The sequence below is a fragment of the Odocoileus virginianus genome, chromosome 8 (genome assembly GCF_023699985.2).
Source record: "Odocoileus virginianus isolate 20LAN1187 ecotype Illinois chromosome 8, Ovbor_1.2, whole genome shotgun sequence".
NCBI lineage: Eukaryota > Metazoa > Chordata > Mammalia > Artiodactyla > Cervidae > Odocoileus > Odocoileus virginianus.
Window position 1 is genome coordinate 79,082,173 of NC_069681.1, and position 19,778 is coordinate 79,101,950.

General features: G+C 41.3%; 2 long non-coding RNA genes across 21 annotated transcripts in view; one reads left to right on the top strand and one right to left on the bottom strand.

Annotated features, from left to right (window-relative positions):
* LOC110152184 (uncharacterized) overlaps positions 1 to 19,778 on the top strand; it is an 82,923-nt gene that overhangs the window by 54,570 nt on the left and 8,575 nt on the right. Inside the window, exons 1-2 of one of the 2 annotated variants that reach the window (XR_011489172.1) lie at positions 5,006 to 5,058; positions 6,386 to 6,437. This is a non-coding gene — a long non-coding RNA (uncharacterized lncRNA). Of the gene's footprint in view, positions 1 to 5,005; positions 5,059 to 6,385; positions 6,438 to 19,778 lie in introns of those variants that run through there. The other variant, XR_011489171.1, reaches the window with a different exon arrangement.
* Positions 1 to 19,778, bottom strand: part of LOC110127127 (uncharacterized) — a 603,755-nt gene that overhangs the window by 54,494 nt on the left and 529,483 nt on the right. The window lies entirely within an intron of this gene.

Sequence of the window (19,778 nt, forward strand, 5' to 3'; positions counted from 1 at the left end):
CCACCTTCAATCTTTCCCAGCAGCAGGGTCTTTTCAAATGAGTCAGTTTTTCCCATCAGGTGGCCAAAGTATTGAGTTTCAGCTTCAGCATCAGTCCATCCAATGAATATTCAACTGATTTCCTTTAGAATGGACTGGTTGGTTCTCCTTACTGTCTAAGAGGCTCTCAAGAGTCTTCTCCAACACCACAGTTCAAAAGCATCAATTCTTCAGCACTAAGATTTCTTTATATAATCCAACTCTCACATCCATACATGACTACTGGAAAAACCAAAGCTTTGGCTAGATGGACCTTTGTTGGCAAAGTAATGTCTCTGCTTTTTAATATGCTCTCTAGGGTGGTCATAACTTTTCTTCCAAGGAGCAAGCGTCTTTTAATTTCATGGCTATAGTCAGCATCTGCAGTGATTTTGGAGCCGAAAACAATAAAGTCTCTCACTGTTTCCATTGTTTCCCCATTTATTTAACTTGGAGTGATGGGACCAGATGCCATAATATTAGTTTTCTGAATGTTGAGTTTTAAGCCAACTTTTTCACTCTCCTCTTTCACTTTCATCAAGAGGCTCCTTAGTTCTTCACTTTCTGCCATAAGGGTGGTGTCATCTGCATACCTGAGGTTATTGATATTTCTCCTGGCAATCTTGATCCCAGTTTGTGCTTCATCCAGTCCAGCATTTCTCATGATGTACTCTGCATATAAGTTAAATATGCAGGGTGACAAGATACAGCCTTGGCACATTCCTTTCCTGATTTGGAACCAGTCTGTTATTCCATGTCCAGTTCTAACTGTTGCTTCTTGACCTGTATACAGATATCTCAGGAGGCAAGTCAGGTGGTCTGGTATTCCCATCTCTTTCAGAATTTTCCAGTTTCTTGTGATCCAGACAGTCAAAGGCTGTTGGCATAATCAATAAAGCAGAAGTAGATGTTTTCGATGATCCAACAGATGTTGGCAATTTGATCTCTCCTTCCTCTGCCTTTTCTAAATCCAGTTTGAACATCTGGAAGTTCACAGCTCACGTCTTGTTGAAGCCTGGCTTGGAGAATTTTGAGCATTACTTTGCTAGCATGTGAGATAAAGATAGTTATGTGGTAGTTTGAACATTCTTTGGCATTGCCTTTCTTTGGGATTGGAATGAAAACTGACCTTTTCCAGTCCTGGGGCCGTTGCTGAGTTTTCCAAATTTGCTGGCATATTGCATGCAGCACTTTCACAGCATCATCTTTTAGGATTTGAAATAGCTCAACTGGAATTCCATCACCTCCACTAGCTTTGTTCATAGTGATGCTTCCTAAGGCCCACTTGACTTCACATTCCAGGATGTCTGGCTCTTGGGGAGTGATCACACCATTGTAGTTAACTGGGTCATGAAGATCATTTTTGTATAGTTTTTCTGTATATTCTTGCCACCTCTTCTTAATATCTTTTTTTCTGTTAGGTCCATAGCATTTCCATCCTTTATTGTGCCCATCTTTGCATGAAATATTCCCTCGGTATCTCTAATTTTCTTGAAGAGATCTCTAGTCTTTCCCATTCTATTGTTTTTCTCTATTTCTTTGCATTGATCACCAAGGAAGGCTTTCTTATCTCTCCTTGCTACTCTTTGGAACTCGGCATTCAAATGTGTATCTTTCTTTTTTTTTCCCTTTGCCTTTTGATTCTCTTCTTTTCACAGCTATTGGTAAGGCCTCCTCAGACAACCATTTTGCCTTTTTGCATTTCTTTTTCTTGGGGATGGTCTTGATCACTCCTCCTGTACAAGTCATGAACCCCTGTCCATAATTCTTCAGATACTGTATCAGATCTAATCCCTTGAATCTATTTGTCACTTCCACTATATAATTGTAAGGGATTTGATTTAGGTCATACTTGAATGGTCCAGTGGTTTTCCCTACTTTCTTCAATTTAAGTCTGAATTTGGCAATAAGTAGCTCATGATCTAAGCTACAGTCAGCTCCAGGTCTTGTTTTTGCTGACTGTATAGAGCTTCTCCATCTTTGGCTGCAAAGAATATAATCAGTCTGATTTCGGTATTGACTATCTGGTGATGTCCATGTGTAGAGTCTTCTCTTGTGTTGTTGGAAGAGGGTGTTTGCTATGACCAGTGCGTTCTCTTGGCAAAACTCTATTAGCCTTTGACTTTTCTGTACTCCAAGGCCAAATTTGCCTGTTACTCCAGGTATTTCTTGACTTCCTACTTTTGCATTCCAGTCCCCTATAATGAAAAGGACATCTCTTTTGGGGTGTTAGCTCTAGAAGGTCTTGTAATCTTAATAGAACTGTTCAACTTCAACTTCTTCAGCAAAACTGGTCAGAGTATAAACTTGGATTACTGTGATATTGAATGGTTTGCCTTGGAAACGAACAGAAATCATTCTGTTGTTTTTGAGACTGCATCTAAGTACTGCATTTCAGACTCTTTTGTTTATTATGATAGCTACTCCATTTCTTCTAAGAGATTCTTGCCCACAGTAGTAGATATAATGGTCATCTGAGTTAAATTCACCCATTCCAGTCCATTTTAGTCCACTGATTCCTAAAATGTCGATGCTCACTCTTGCCATCTCCTGTTTGACCGCTTTCAATTTGCCTTGATTCACGGACCTAACTTTCCAGGTTCCTATGCAATATTGCTGTTTACAGCATCGGACTTTACTTCTATCACAAGTCACATCCACAACTGGGTGTTTGTTTGTTTGTTTTTGGCTTTGCTCCATCTCTTCATTCTTTCTGGAGTTATTTTTCCACTGATCTCCAGTAGCATATTGGTCACCTACCACCCTGAAGAGTTCATATTCAGTGTCCTATCTTTTTGCCTTTTCATACTGTTCATGGGGTTCTTAAGGCAAGAATACTGAAGTGGTTTGTTAGGGTAGGTTACTACAGGCAATTTTAAGAAAAGAACAACATTCTCAAGTAATCATAAAACATGTAAAAAAAATTATCTGGGAACTACTCTGTTGTTGATTATTTGTGTTTGGTAACATTTTTTCCCCTTTAGATGCTTACATGATATAAAATGCTAACAAGGTAAATTTAAAATACTTTAAAGGCAGAGGAAGACTTTACCATAAATGAGTTCTCTGAATATCAATGTATTTTTATATAAACCAATATAGTACATCCTTTGAACCAGCCATGCAAACACATGACATTCATTTCATATTTAGCAACTTAAATCATACCACATTATGTTATTTTTCATGTGTTTTAACACTGCTGCTTTTACACATATACCAGCTGCCATTGACTGGGTAGAGAGTGTAAATAAAGATGGCAAAAAAAGAAAACCTGTATCTACTACTTCCCTACATCATTTCTCTTTCTGTCTCCCTCATCTCTCTCTCTGCTGAAATAAGGGAAAATATCTAATTATAGAACACAGTGGGTTCTCCTTCATCTAAGTAGCAGTATAGTACCTTAAGAGAAGAGCTCTCAGTGTGTTTTGAACCACTGTCTCTGAGAGCCCTGGGATCATTTTTGGAGGCATGTCCTAAGTTCCAAGAGTTCAACTAACTGAGAAAGCACTTAAAAGAGGCAGCCCAGGTCTCTGGAGAATGTCTTCAGCAGAACATAGTAACTAGGGTACTAGGTCACTGCAAAGGTACTTCGAAAAGTAAATTAAATAGAAAGGGAAAATAGCACATGCAATATTGATGCAGATTGCATTCAAGGAAGAGATATGCTGTAATAGCAGTGCCTCTATAACCCATTGCCCTATTTTTCAGGTCCTTAAACTTTTGTCCTCCTGAACCAGCAATTTATGGTTTCTACTCCCCAGAGAAGTGTTCATTTCCAAAATTATTGAGTTCATCATTTTTCAAAGAGAAAAATAAGCAAGGCATATTAAAAACAGATGTCTCTGACAGAAAGACAGACATTTCTGAGAGAATTCTGATGGAAGGATGGACATTTCTGACAGAAAGATGGATGTTTGTGAGAGAATTCTGACAGACATATTTCTGACAGAAAGACAGATGTTTCTGAGAGATTTCTGACAAAGACAGATGTTTCTGACAGAAAGACAGGTGTTTCTGACAAAATGAAGGATGTTTGTGAGAGAAAGATGGACGTTTGGATGTTTCTCAGAGAATTCTGACAGAAAAATGACGTTTCTGAGTGAAAGATGACTGTCTTGATAGAAAGAGAGACGTTTCTGGGAGAATTCTGACAGAAAGATGACGTTTCTGACTCAGTGATGGACGTTTCTGACAGGAAGTCAGACTTCTGAGAGAATTCTGACAGAAAGACGTTAGTGACAGAAAGACGGACGTTTCTGAGAGAATTCTGACAGAAAGACGGGTGTTTCTGACAAAAAGAATGGACGTTTGTGACAGAAAGATGGATGATTCTGACAGAAAGTCAGACGTTTCTGAGAGAATTTTAACAGAAAAACGATGTTTCTGAGGGAAAGACAAATATTTTGATAGAAAGACAGACATTTCTGGGAGAATTCTGACAGAAAGATGACGTTTCTGACTGAAAGATGGTTTCTGACAGGAAGTCAGACTTTTCTGAGAGAATTCTGACAGAAAGACGGACATTGCTGAAAGAATTCTGACAGAAAGATGGATGTTTCTGAGTGAATTCTGAGAACCATGAGCCTGAAGGAATTCTTGGAAAAACAGAATGTTCAAGAGAACTCTGAGAGATGTACTGTATATGCAGTTTATGAGATAACAAAATGGGAGGCATCTCTGATTGAAAATGGATTATAGGTAATTCCGAAAACACTAAGGTGAGTGAGATCTCTGAGGGAAGAATGATATGAATGATCTGAGAGAAGGATATTATAAGGGAATTCTGAGACAAGGAGGATGAGATGGAATTCTGAGAGAAAAAGGATTAGAGATTTCTCACATTAGGAGAGTCAGAGGGAATTCTGAAAGAAAGAGATTCAGATGGAATTCTGACAGTCAAAGAGTATGAGGAAATTCTTAGAATGTGGGGGAATATGAGGGAATTTTGAGAGGAGTGTCAGAGGGAATTATGAGAGAATGGGAAGTTTGTTGGAATTTTGAGGCTAGGAAGGTGAGATGGATTTCTGAGAGAAGGAGGTTGGTAGGCAACTTTGAGCCTGAGATGGTGTGAGGGATTTATGAGTGAGGGAATTCTGAGATAAGGAGGATGGGGTATTTTGAGTGAGTGAGTGCAAGAGGGAATTTTGAATTAGTAACAGTGTGAAGGATTTTTGACTGAAGTGCCAGTTTTTGTTATTGTTTAGTAGCTAACTGGTTTCTGACTCTTTTAGGACCCCCCCATGTATTACATATAGCCTTCCAGGCTCCTCTGTCCATAGGATTTCTCAGGCAGGAATACTGGAGTGTGTTGCCATTTCCTTTTCCAGGGATCTTGAGGACCCAGGGATCAAACCAGAGTTTCCTGCATTGGCAGGTGAATTCTTTACCACTGAGCCACCTGGGAAGCCATGAGAGAAGGTGGTGACAGGGAATTCTGAGAGAGGGAATGTGAGAAGGAATTCTGAGAGGAGAGTCAGAGCGAACTGTTCTGTACCTTTATGGAAAATTAAATGTTTGTCAAAATGAAAAGCCATTATGAGTTTAACCATAGTAACCAGCTAAAAGCAAAAGATTGACGATAATTTAAGGAAAAAGTATAGCAGAAGAGGTCCCAGAACATCTTACACCCATCATACAATAATGTAATAGTTACCAAACACTCAAACCAGGAACTATGTCTCCAGAAAACTGGCAAGGCTATGGGAAAAAAATATGATTTGCCCCCCTCTCACCTTGCCAAAAAAAAAGTTCCTTTGAAGTGGTTATTCAACTTCATAGCACATGCCTTTTAGCCCCTGTGATTTCTTTGTCATTTGTTTTCTGGGAGAGTGTTGCTCTGTTGATTTTTACAACAGTTTTATGTAGCTAGAAAAGTCAGTTTTCACTGCTGACTCTCTGCAATTACAACTAGGTCCTAAAGGATTCTCCTCCTGTGGAGACAGGGCTAGAGCTGGGGAACCATAGTCTGTGTGAGAGAGAAAGCATATTCTAAGATAGAACTCACCTTTATGGAAGTCAATCTGGTTTGGGTTTTTATGTTTTCATGCAAATCTATTTATAAAACATAATCCACACAATGTTAGATAAAGTCTACCATCTAGTTTTCAAAAGACTAAAAAATAAGACATATAATTGGCAATCTCCTTTGCTCAAAAACATCATCTTTTAATACTACATGCCTTTTCTTTTCAATTAAGCTGATCAACCTGAACTTAAATGCAATAAAATAACAAGAACAAGGCATTCAATAAATAGCTGATTGATTGAGAGAAGTAAGAAGATATTCACAGAGTAACTATGGGCATGATGAGAAACACTGATTAAAATAATATAGTTGGTCTGGTGTTTTTTTGTTTCCTAACAGGAAAATGGATGCCCTCTCCCCAGAAATCAAGTTCATCATATGGAAAATGCAGGTAAATATAATGCAGTTAAAAATAAGAATCTATATGATTACAGACAACAATTAGTAAGAAATTGAAAGATTATAAGGAAAGGGGGAAAAGATAGAGACATGGGGAAAATTTGACCTGGGAAACTCCACAGAAAGGAGCATGAGAAGGAGGGGTTCTGAAGTACATGGTGGTTTTCCAGTCAGTCACTTGCTATCTGTAAGAGACCATTTTCATTCTGGAAAGGTCTTTTGGATGAGGTGAGTTTTTAAATGAAGGATTTGGACAAAATGGTGAGACTAGCTGTCAGAGCAGAATACCACTCTGGAGCAGCAGGGGAGACTGCCTGCCTGCTAAAAAGAAATGAGGGATGGAGCAAGGAGCCAGTACCTAAGGCTGAATTAAGAAAGAGATGGGGAGGGTGCACTGACGCTGTTAATATGCAGCTGCCTCTGGGGACAGCGGGCCTAACAATAACCACGTCAAAACTCAATTCACTACTGAGAAGGAAAGATGTGAGGAACTGAAATCAAATGAAAATAAAGACCATAGAGAAAATAAGGATGTTAAAACAATAAGGGTCTCCTCTCTCTACCAGCGGCATTACATCATCAGCAAACCTCCCTCCTCTAGATTCTAAAGGCATTGTAACCTGGGGGACCACTTGCAACCTTGCTGTTTCCAGAAACAGCAATAGATGATGCAAAGCTTCCCATCAGAACCAGACATTTTTATCTTTCTGTCATCCTTAAGGAAAAATTAAAAATAACCATAGCGTGTTTTACTGAGTGCTTGTTTGGCAGGCACTGTTCTAAGCACTTCCTACATGAATTCAGCTATCTTCAGAATAACTCTATTCTATTATTATCCCCATTTTTCAATTGAGGAAAATGAGGTACAGGACTGTTAAGTAACTGCCCTAGAGTTACACAGTGAGTAAGCAAGGAAGATTGGATGCAAATTCAGGTAATCCGGCCCGAGTCCAAGTTCAGGACCAATGCATGTTGCTGTCTCCCCAAGATACCAGCAGCAACACTGCAGATGACCTTGGAAACTTTTGCACCACCTTCCAAGGGCCTCATTGTCATATGCAGGCAGGACACATAGGTGCAAACCAAGCTGTTTCTATTTTGGTGACATACACAGTGTGAAGACAGGAGTGCTCATACTTGTAATGAGGGAAATCTGGTTCATGTACCCTTCCTATTTGGTCCATTTCTGAGGACAACAACCTGGTCCTAGACCATTGAGAAATGTTTAATGTCATCTCATGTCTCTTCCCAAATCTGAACACCTAGTAGGCTCTTTATAAATCCTTGTTTGCTATCAGATTTAGTTTTTAAAATGATAAGACCATCTCTTACAGATGCCTAAGATAGCTTGCCAAATACCCAGTGTTTACACACTCTTGTTTATATAGGTTTGAACTTAAACTTAACTGGATTTTCTAATTATTGCCATTTTTGTTTTCCTGATATTGGGCTTCTAGATTTGCAGATTTGTAGAATGTGTTCCTTTATGTTTGTCTTTTTGTGAGCAGTACAATCCATTGCTGATTTACAAGGTCAGGTTCACCTCACAGTAATGGCAGTTTTGGACCAGCGTTAGAAAGGTGGAAGAGAGGAAGAATAATAGGAGTTGTGCTAACTGAAAAAACACAGATAAGTACATACTCTAATTAGAGAAAGGATATCTGAGCAAATCAGTTATAAAAAGACTCTAATCCTTCGTGAAGAGAAAAATGCTGATGAGAATGTGTTTTCTTTTAATATTTTGATAGAGGTCTTCTCCTTGAAGACAGTATTCACTGCTCAACAGCTTTTGCAATTCTCCAGGCCCTCAGTCCATCCTCGCCTTGGTAATTTTAGAACACAGTGTGGCATTTTTTTCTTGATTTCAATACTTTGTAGTGTTTGCTGCTCATCTTCTTTAAAAAGAGTTCTTATCCTTTTATAAAAATAGGTATCTGAGTGTAAAAGACAGTCAAAGCCCTTAAAGATATCTTGTTTTGAAGAGAGACTTTCAAATGAAGCGATAAAAAAATAAATTACACAACATTAAATTTCCTAAGTAAGCAAGATAATAGAGTCTGAAAACCAAAGGTGCTGAGTGAGCAAGCTTCCACTTCATTCAAAACTGAGCCCTGATGTGACCTGAATGTTAGTCCTGCCGTGTGTAAGATGCATTGTTGAGATGGTATCATCCGTTATTGGCATTAGTTATTCAGTTTGTATGCCATTTTTTATTACTAAACTTCTCTTTTCCAAAGCCTATAACTCAGTAGTAAAAATTTATATTTTCCATTATTTTTAAAGGGCCAAATTTGGCATACAAATTCTAATGCTTAAAATGGAATTTTATTTCAGGAGAAAATTGGGCTGCATTCAAGCAAGATTCTGTGAAATATTACAGAAGCTTACTAGCTTAACTTTTACATCGAAGGATGAGAGATATAGTTGATATTGTGGGAAATAATATTTTTATTTCTGCATGCACAACACAAACAGACTTGCAACCATATGAAAATATTGGTCTGGAAAGCTGGGAGCCCCCAGGAGATTCAAGTGCTTTTCTAGGTGCTCACTGAAGGTATTTCTTGGAATGAAGGTTCTAGAATACAGCCTTCAGTTTAGCCTTTATGTTTTAAGGAAAGCCAGGGGACTTGTAAATGTGAACAGCCCACAAGTGAAAACAGAGATGGGATGGATCCCACCACTCAGGTGTCTCCAAAGACCCAGGGCCAGAGGCAGGTGTGTGTAGGAACTTCCAGTGGACTTCCAGTGGTGTGGTCTCTCCCCAGAGAGCTGTTCATGATGTCATTAGTGGACATCAGGTCATTGGCCCAAGACAGCATTTGTCAACATTTTAAAGTCACAACCCCCTATAACTCACACGATAATCTTGCCATTTCCCCAAGACTCTAGTCTTGTCCACTTGTGCTCAAGATCAAGTCTTATTAAAATGGAAATATAATAGTCACCCTAACACATGACTTCTCATTTGTTTACTTATTATTAATTATTAATTGACTAATTAAATACGCTAGATCCTCCTCTAAAAACAGGTTTTAACTGGAGGGAAAAGAGTATGAGGAAAAAATGCCTTTCACCATGCCTGGTATGTAGTAAATAGCAAGATCTCAAAAATGTCAGTTCTCTAGCTGGGTTACTGGTGGTAAAGATGGAGAAGGGAAACCAGGGTCTCCACCCATAGTGGGTTCTGTACCTACTTGACAATTTATACTCAGGCTTGGCTTGACTGTAGGTCTCTGATAGTGATTGGGGAAAATGTTCTGAGCTGATTGTCCAAGAGAAGCTGAGTTGTTTCTAGCTAAGAGAGGAAAGGTTATAAGAGTTAAGGAATGCATAGAGTTCGACTCATTGCATAAGGTTATCTTTTTCTTCAAGGTGTTAGTATCCTGAATCTTCATATTTCTTATGGTTTTATGTTACATGTCATCTTTTCCACTGTCCATTCAAAGGCAAGCTCTTTACAGAAAATACAGTCTTCTTTAAGCCTCCAAGAGCCCCCAGCCTAGAGCTCTAAGCCCCTGGGCTGGATTATCAGACTGAAGGTTAGTCTTTGCTCCATATTGTGACACCACTTTACTCCCTTTCTGTGGTTTCAAGCAATGCCAAGTACACAATTGTCTCTCTTAGGTTGCTTTAGCATTGTTGTATACAAGAAATTGATTCAAGTTGTACTTCATGTTGGGTAGAAAAGAAATATATACTATTTCTGTTCCATCTCCCCAGCAGTAGATACTCTTTGGATGGAATGAATAACTAATAATACAAATTTTAAGTAGAGCACAAAAGGCTCCATTCAGAACAATGTGTGTTGACCATATCCCTAAGTATTAAATATCTTTAATATAGCAGTATAATATCAGTATATTAGGAACTAGAGTTATAGGAAATCAACTGCCCTGTGAATTATAAGGTAAATTTTGCTTTGTTAGATATTAATTCAAGAAATTTTTGGCTTATTTGGAGAGATTTCAATTGAAGGCGGGCAGGGTCTGTTGGCCATTTTCTTCATTTCTGCATATGGTCTTACTTAGATCTCAGGCACTTAAGTGTACATATGTTAATTAACAATTTGCATTCTTAAAAGACTGTTACAACTAAAAGTTTAAACTATCCATGTGCCTACTTCCTATGAACACCATTTCTATTCATTTTGTTCATTTATAGCTCTTTGAGAACTATAAATTCCCAGCCAATGAAATCATTTGATTTCTTCCTCAGAGGAACTTTGAGTGAGGAGAAAATTGGTTCCATTTAAATCATGTGTATGGCTGGCACTCACATTGTGCTGGGCTCCACTCATTCAGCAGAGCTCTGATGTACAGAAAACGGAGCTGAAAAAAGTTAACCTGCCCGAGATGCCGAAAAACAGTGTGGCTCAAATACCAGATGATACACCAGGTCTCACTGAAGGTTCCCCCAAAAAGATCATGTGTCTACCCCTCCATACACTGTCACACTGGCCCTGTGTCCTTCATCAAGAGTAACCAGGAAGCTGGGCTTCCCTGGCGGCTCAGTGGTAAAGAATCTGCCTGCCAATGCAGGAGACACAGGTTCCACCCCTGGTCCAGGAAGAGCCCTCATTCCGTGGAGCAGCTAAGCCCGTGCACCACAGCTGCTGAAGCCTGAGCTCCCAACAAGAGAAGCCGTGGCAATGAGAAGCACCGGCACCACGACTAGAGCGCAGGCTCTGCTCTCCACAACCAGGAGAGCCCTCACACTGCAGGGAAGACCAAGCACAGCCAAAAATAAGCGAATCTTTCTTTTTTTTAAAGAATAACCAGGAAACAGTGGTGATATCAAACAAGGTTAGGGCACTGAGAGTGCCGCTCACCACCAACATCCCACCTGCTCTGGGGTGATGCTGATAGCACACCCAAGAGCTGCCAGGCCCATCCTTCACCCTCACTTTATCCTTCATCGTCTCTCTAGACTTCATTCCCTTTTCCTCTTGATGCTCTCACACCACAGAGGACCTTCTTGTTTCACAGGAAGCCAAATCTCCTCACTCATTTAGTCAACAGTATCTATTGAGCACCTCATGTGTTCCAGGCTCAGTGAAGGGCTCAACGTTAGCTCCTTGCTGCAAACGGCTCTTTACTGTGGGGGAAGCCAACAAGGAACCACTGACACTGATTTAAGTGCTACATTTGAGGTTTTTTCAGTATCGATGACAAACAGAAAGGCGTGAACAATTATGCTTTGGAGAGAGATGAGGGACCACAGAAAAATACGAATAAAGAGGTGTCAAAGCAGAGTTGAGAGGAAGGCACATTTTATCTAGGATTGCAAGAAAGCATATAACTTCACTAATAAATTAACTCACACTCTACATGATAGAATCATTTTTCTGGATGTCTCATAAAAATCTCAAACTGAGCTGACCACTCTGAAACACACACTGACCCACATTTGACCTGCTCTCCTAACTGATTTCCCCATACTAGTTTTTGGTATCATTATTGAATAGCATCAGATCTTGAAACTGAGAGGCAGCTCTGATTTCTGTGTCTCCTTTATACCCCACATCCTAAGATCTCCAGGATGAATTCATTGTACTCAAGAAATGTCGACTTGACCCATCTCCTCGTCTTCCCCATGAGAAGTCCACATCAATCTTCTCTTGGACTAGTTATTGTAGACTCTTTAGCACAAATCACTTCTTAACAAGGAACAGGTAACATATATATATTTTCAGCCTCCAGCTGTATTGAATGCCGCCCCCTGCCCCTGTGAACACCCTGGGTAATACATGCTGTACCACCAGGTATCTGCTGATCATGGTCCTCCCTTAGTTCCTGTGTTCTCTTGTGGAGTGTGTGTGTTTGTGTGTGTGTGTGTTCGCCTGTGTGCACATAGACTTGCAGCCTGGAAACTCCTCTTTTTTGCTTTAATGCAGCCCTTCTTAGTGGCCTTTTCATGTGGAAAACTCTTTTCATCACTCTAATCCACTGCTGTCTCTATAATTCTTCTACCCTTCTTACCCGTATATCTTCAACAAAACACAGCACTATGAATTGTAAAGAATTATTTGAACAATCTGAACACATTAGGATACAAGCAGAAAGTAACTTGAGTATTTTTGGTCATTATTGTCTTTTAAACTTGCACTTTTGAATAGCTTTTTATTTCTCCCCCTCTATTGCCTTGGGTAACCTTGGAGTGACCCTATAGTTTTTATAGCATTCTCAGATACTAACTGATGATGTAGGCTTGCAGAAACGTAAAGTGTAGACAGATCTACTATCAATCATTGATTCTGTCAGTCATTCAACAGAAAGCACAGGGAACTGGGAGTGACACTAGTGAGTTTAGTGGAAAATTCCCATATCACATGGCTAAAGTGGTAGTATGCTGGGTCAAGGCCAGTTGTGCATGCCCAGTGACCACAGGTTGTCTCTTTACTTTGCAGGGATTGGCAGGGAGGTGGTGTTCAGAAAATCTCTCTACTTGTCCTCTGCCACCTGGGCCATGTTACTGTCATCCCCTGAACAAGTTAACTTCTCCCAACTGGCCACGAATGATCCCTTCACCCACGCTTCTGGCCATCCACCCAGTGGGGTCCTTTTTTGATGGTCACCTTGCCTCAGAGATATTCAATTCCACAGGAATTTTTTTCCAAACAAACATAATTTAATTTTATTTAAAAAAAATTTTCATTCTTTCGACCATGCCATGGGGCATGGTTCCCTAAGTAGGGGCCAAACCTGTACCCCTGCATTGGCAGCATGGAGTCTTCACCACTGAACCTCCACAGAAGTCCCCAACTTTTTTTTAATATGTTGCAAAATATGTTTTTTTTTAAATTAATTTATTTATTTTAATTGGAGGCTAATTACCTTACAATATTGTGGTGGTTTTTGCCATACATTGACATGAATCAGTCACGGGCTGCACATGTGTCCCCATCCTGAACCTACCTCCCACATCCCTCCCCATCCCATCCCTCTGGGTTGTCCCAGTGCACCAGCTTTGAGTGCCCTGTTTCATGCATCAGACTTGGACTGGTGATCTGTTTCACATATGATAATATACATGTTTCAATGCTATTCTCTCAAATCATCCCACCCTCACCTTCTCCCACAGAGTCCAAAAGTCTGTTCTTTATACCTGTGTCTCTTGTCTCGCATATAGGGTTGTCATTACCATCTTTCTAAATTCCATATATATGCGTTGATATACTGCATTGGTGTTTTTATTTCTGACTTACTTCACTCTGTATAATAGGCTCCAGTTTCATCCACCTCATTAGAACTGATTCAAATGCATTCTTTCTAATGGCTGAGTAATATTCCATTGTGTATATGTTCAGTTCAGTTCAGTTCAGTCACTCAGTCGTGTCTGACTCTTTGCAGCCCCATGAACCACAGCATGCCAGGCCTCCCTGTCCATCAACAACTCCTGGAGTTCACCCAAACCCATGTCCATTGTGCCGGTGATGCCATCCAACCATCTCATCCTCTGTCGTCCCCTTCCCCTCCTGTCCTCAATCTTTCCCAGCATCAGAGTCTTTTCATATGAGTCAGCTCTCCGCATTAGGGGGCCAAAGTACTGGAGTTTCATCTTCAACATCAGTCCCTCCAATGAACACCCAGGACTGATCTCCTTTAGGATGGACTGGTTGGATCTCCTTGCAGTCCAAGGGACTCTCAAGAGTCTTCTCCAATACCACAGTTCAAAAGCATCAATTCTTTGGTGCTCAGCTTTCATTATAGTCCAACTCTCACATCCATACATGACTACTGGAAAAACCATAGCCTTGACCAGATGGAACTTTGTTGGCAAAGTAATGTCTCTGCTTTTTAATATGCTGTCTAGGTTGGTCATATGTACCACAACTTTATTATCCATTCATCTCCCAATGGACATCTAGGTTGCTTCCATGTCCTAGCTATTGTAAACAGTGCTGTGATGAACATTGGAGTACACATACTCTTTCAATTCTAGTATCCTCGGTGTGTATGCCCAGCAGTGGGATTGCTGGGTTGTATGATTTTAGAATATTTTTAGCTTTACAGAAAAGTTATCAAGATAATAAGAGAATTCCCATGTACCTCACACCTAGTTGCCCTTATTGTTAACCTCTTATATCAGCGTGGTACATTTGACACAACTAATGACCTAATATTTATACTTTATTATTAACTGGTGTCTATATTTTATTCGGAACTTCCCTGGTGGCTCAGATGGTAAAGCGTCTGCCTGTAAGGCAGAAGACCTGGGTTCAGTCCCTGGGTCAGGAAGATCCCCCTGGAGAATAAAATGGCAACCCACTCCAGTATTCTTGCCTGGAAAATCCCATGGACAGAGGAGCCTGGTAGGCTACAGTACATGGGGTCACAAAGAGTCAGACATAACTGAGTGACTTCACTTTCATTTTCACTTTCATACTTTATTCAGTTCATTATTTGGTGGGAAGGGTGCTTCCCAAGTGGCGCAGTGGTAGAGAATCCATCTGCCAATGTCTGGCCTTGTGTCACCTCAGGACCCCCTTAGCTGTGAAAGGTTCTCAAACTTGGTTTTGATGAGCTTGCTAGTTTTGAGGTGTACTGATCAGGTTATCTGGTAGAATGTCCCTAATTGAGAACATTTCATATTACACTAGAGTTATACACTAGGTTTTAAGGAAGAAGACTACACATGTAAACTGCCATTCTCATCACATTGTATCAAGAGTACATACTGTCTGCATTAACTTTACTGTTGATATTGACCTTGACCAACTGGCTGAGGTAATGTTGTTCAGTTTCTCCACTGGAAAGTTACTCTTCGTATTTCCCTCTTTCAACACTGTACCCTTTGGAAGGAAGTCACTATGTTAAGCTCACATAGTGGGAAGTTTTGCTCTACCACTTTGAAGACAGAGTAGCTACAGAAATTATTTTTCATACACTTAGCTTCTTCTGCACAGGTGGCCTGCCACTTACTGTTCTCTGAATTTGAGGCATTTGCCCCCCAAACTCTAGGGGGGAGTTGTATTTATTTTCCTGTTACACCATCATAGTTCCATGATTCTGCAAGCATTGGCCTGGACCAGCAGCATCAGCATCACTTGAGAATTTATTGTAAATGCAACTTCTCAGCCTCATCCCAGACCCTCTGAATCAGAGATTCTAGGGCTGGGTCCCAGCAGTCTGCATTTTATCAAGTCCAACACCTGTTTCTGATGCAAGCTAACGTGTAAGCACCACAGTGGTTAACAGTTTGTGTGTTACCTACCCTGAACTTGACTCTAAGCTCTTGTGGGCCTATCAGCTAGCCTAGCACATAACTTAACACAGGGTAGGAGCTCAAAAATGAGCTGCAATTTTATTCTAGATTATTTTCTACCATTGAAATTGCACAGTTTTATTTTTCCCTGAGTGCTTCCTCGTCTTTTATGAGTTCCTTCGATTCTGCCCATATCTTTTATTAAAATCTCTTTAGTTAAAACTTTCTGAGTATGCCATATATTTCCTATAAAACCCTGATGGATACAATGGCCTCAGAGTTTATTCATTTCTGTCAAGGACCGCAAATGGAACACTTTTTCCAAAGAAGAAATAGCTAATGATGTGTTTTTAGGCTTTCCTTATTTGAGAGTGAAGAACCCCCCCTACACTGTTCTGAAGAAATAGCTGGATTGAGCTTCTATGTTCTGTGTGCCAGAATTATGCCCAGTCCATTGTACATTCTACATTTAATTCTCACAATAATAATCATGAGGTTTTATTATTTCAATTTTACTGGAAATCAAAGGTCAAACCAGTTGTGACTTGCATCATATTATAAAGCTAGAAAAAATGAGACCAGAATTGTAACATCTGTCTGATGACAAAACCAATGTCCTTAAGGCCCCTGTAGGCCCCAAGCACTGTCCCTTTGCACAGGTGGCACTGCAGCTACTATACCAGAAAGGGGCTGCTGATCAGGCCGGTCAGGGGCAGAGGAAGGAACACTGGAGACACCTGCCCTTTGGTTTCTGCTTCCCAGACAAAAATAGAGAACTTCAGCAGGGGCCTGACAGCATTACAGGGATGAACCAGATCAGGAGAGAGATTAGAAGTCAAAGTTAAGGGCAAGAGTGTCACAGAAATGTGTAGGATTAGGCTGGAAAGTCAGAAGAAAGTTGCACAGTATTTACAGATAAAGAAAGACAAAAATTGATTCATGTCAATGTATGACAAGAACCACTACAATATTGTAAAGTAATTAGCCTCCAACTAATAAAAAAAAAAAAAAAAAAGAAAGACAAAAATAGACCATATTGCAGCTCAATTTCAACAAAAGAGGCAGTTAAGAGACAAATTATAAGGATGGTGCTGTGCTGTGCTTAGTCAGGTCCAACTCTTTGTGACCCCATGGACTTTAGCCCACCAGGCTCCTCTGTCCATGGGATTCTCCAGGCAAGAATACTGGAGTGGGTTGCCATGCCCTCCTCCAGGGGATCTTCCCAACCCAGGGATCGAACCCCAGTCTCTCCCACTGCAGGTGGATTCTTTACCATCTGAGCTACTAGAGAAGCCCAAAAATACTGGAGTGGGTAGCCTATCACTTCTCCAGGGGATCTTCCTTACACAGGAATCAAACCAGGGTTTCCTGCATTTCAGCTGGATTCTTTACCAGCTGAGCTACCAAGGAAGACCCATAAGGGAGGTACCAGTTAGCATTAGGAGAGAGAGTGAGATTAAGCTATTTTGTTGACTTTTTTTTTGTTTTAGCTGCACCTCACAGCATGTGGGATCTTACTTCCCTGACCAGGGACTGAACCCATGTCCCCTGCATTGGACGTGCAGAGTCTTAACCACCAGACCACCAGGGAAGTTCCCTGTCAATGCTCATCGCTGGGGCTTATTCCCCTGGCCTAGCTGCCCCTGGGCAGAGGCTGGCAGTCACTAGAACATGCCAAGACAGAGCATACAGGGAAGTGATGCCAGATCGGGAGGGAGGGCTTTACCCTTTATCACACTAACCAATGGCTCTTCTCCTCCTGAGTACAAATAGCACCCGCCACCCACACCCCGCCCCCCCAAAAGGGAACAGTGGATCTTAACTCAGTCTCCACTGAGCACAGCAAGACTTTGCCTTCCATAAATAGTCTTCTTAAGAACCTGCCTTGAAAATCACCTTTTAGTGAGTGGATCATATAGTCATAAATAAATAAATGCCTGTTGAATAGGAGGGAATGGGAATCATAGCTAGATTGGAATGTCACCTTCTTGATTACAGGGCTCTGAATTGTGACACTTCATCCAGACTCTGTGATTTGTGCTGGGGAGGCCGCGATGAAAAAGCCCTCGTGGAGCTTATCGCACTGCAGCAGGAGGGTCAGACAAGAGAGAAGTAAACTTCCGTATCACAAGAGATGCCATAAAGGAAATAAACAAGATAGGGTGGGGAATAGTGTAGTAGTCAAAGACCTCAGAGGGAGAAATACTCAGGCAAAGACTTGGAGGGTTTAAAAACAACTCACACACAAAGACTGCCCATTCAAAATACACAGGCAAAGGTTTTCAGGGGGAGAGAGGAGTGAGTGCTAAAGTCTGGATTTGGGAAGGCTCCGGCGGGAGAAGGAAGGAGATGAAACTGGAAAGAAGGGTCAATTTGAGACCACAGGTGAGCCCTGAGGATTAGGAGAATATGTTGCCTCACCAATTTAGGGACAACACCCCTGATCAGCTCGGAAGAATGAAAGCAATGCCCCTTTCCCTAGGCAACAGAATTCTCCTAAAAGAAAAGGGGGGAATGAGAGGGCAACAGGCAGGAAGGCTGCTGCTACCGCTAAGTCACTTCAGTCGTGTGACCCCATCCCTGGGATTCTCCAGGCAAGAACACTGGAGTGGGTTGCCATTTCCTTCTCCAATGCATAAAAGTGAAAAGTGAAAGTGAAGTCGCTCAGTCATGTCCGACACTTGGCGACCCCATGGACTGCAGCCCACCAGGCTCCTCCGTCCACGGGATTTAGGGGTCTCCAAATGGAGGAAATAGGCTGCAAGTGTCAGACATTTTTTATCTCTCTCATAAGTGGCAGGAGGAAACAAACTATAAGCGTCCGATTTTTGGCTTCCCTGATAGCTCAGTTGGTAAAGAATCTGCCTGCAAAACGGGAAACCTGGGTTTAATCCCTGGGTTGGGAAGATCCCCTGGAGAAGGGAAAGGCTACACACTCCAGTGTTCTGGCCTGGAGAATTCCATGGACTGGGGTCACAAAGAGTCAGACACAACTGAGCAACTTTAAATATAAATGTAATGTGAGCCCTGGAAGAGCCCAAGGCCTCCCAGCCATGGTTCTAAGGTGCCATCTGGCCCTGGGTCTCGGAAGGTGGACGCACTCTCCTTTCTTTGCTGCGGATCAGGTCCCGTTCCTGGCAGGCTGTCAGGAGAGCTCTCACTTGGCAGGTATGGGCTCCCTTGATTTCCTAAATGCACAGCCTGTAGTCAAGAATTTCCAAATGTGATTAAAATGAAACTGCCATGGAAATCAGGCCTGGCGGCCCATCTCTCCAGTACTCAGAAGGAAGAGCGCCTCCCAGACCTGGCAGGCGACCTCAGTGACATGGTTTGGAATAGATTTAGGAAGGGCTGCCAGGTAGACAAGAGATTTCAATAACTAGGCAGCCAAATTAGTCATTAGAAGGACTGGGTACCAGGGACGCACCAGGGAAAACCTCCTGACCTCGCAATAGTCGAAGTAATCGAGATAAATGAGCTCTGAAAACAGTGTCTCATTTGAGAAGGAGGACGTACTTTATGATTAACTCCAGATGACCACAGTCTCCGGAGGCTGACCAAACCCTGTTCCTGGAAATCAGAAAATGATAACTTTGCAATAGCTTCTTTGGCCAGTTCAGTCCTTGAACAGTTCAAAAGAGGGAAAAATTGGCCTAAAATGTCCTATATAAGCAGAGAAGCAGAGATAAAATTCATTTTCCTGGCCAGATTCAGTTTGGATCCAAGGCCAGCAGACCAAATTGCTACATACAGTTTCCTCTCTCAGTGGTTAGTCGTGCCATGGGAGAGATGGTTCCAGAAGGATAAACAAAGGTAATGCTTTAAGCAAACGGACCGTACCTGCTTGTGAGCATAATGATGGTCTGCAGCCAACACGACCATAGCCCACTTCCTCTGTGGCTGGTCTTAATTGAAACTGACGGAGCTGTGGAGCTAGCTGGGTTTTGCATAAATCATCATTGGTAATACACTTTCAAGGGTAATCACAACATTAATATACCAAGCAGGAAGTGAAATAATTAAAATTTAGCACAGTGCGGTATTAAAGTTTCCAAAATTAATCTGAAGCACCTTTCCTCAGTACAAATGAGCAATTGCTTCAGTCCATAGAAAGGGACATTCAAAG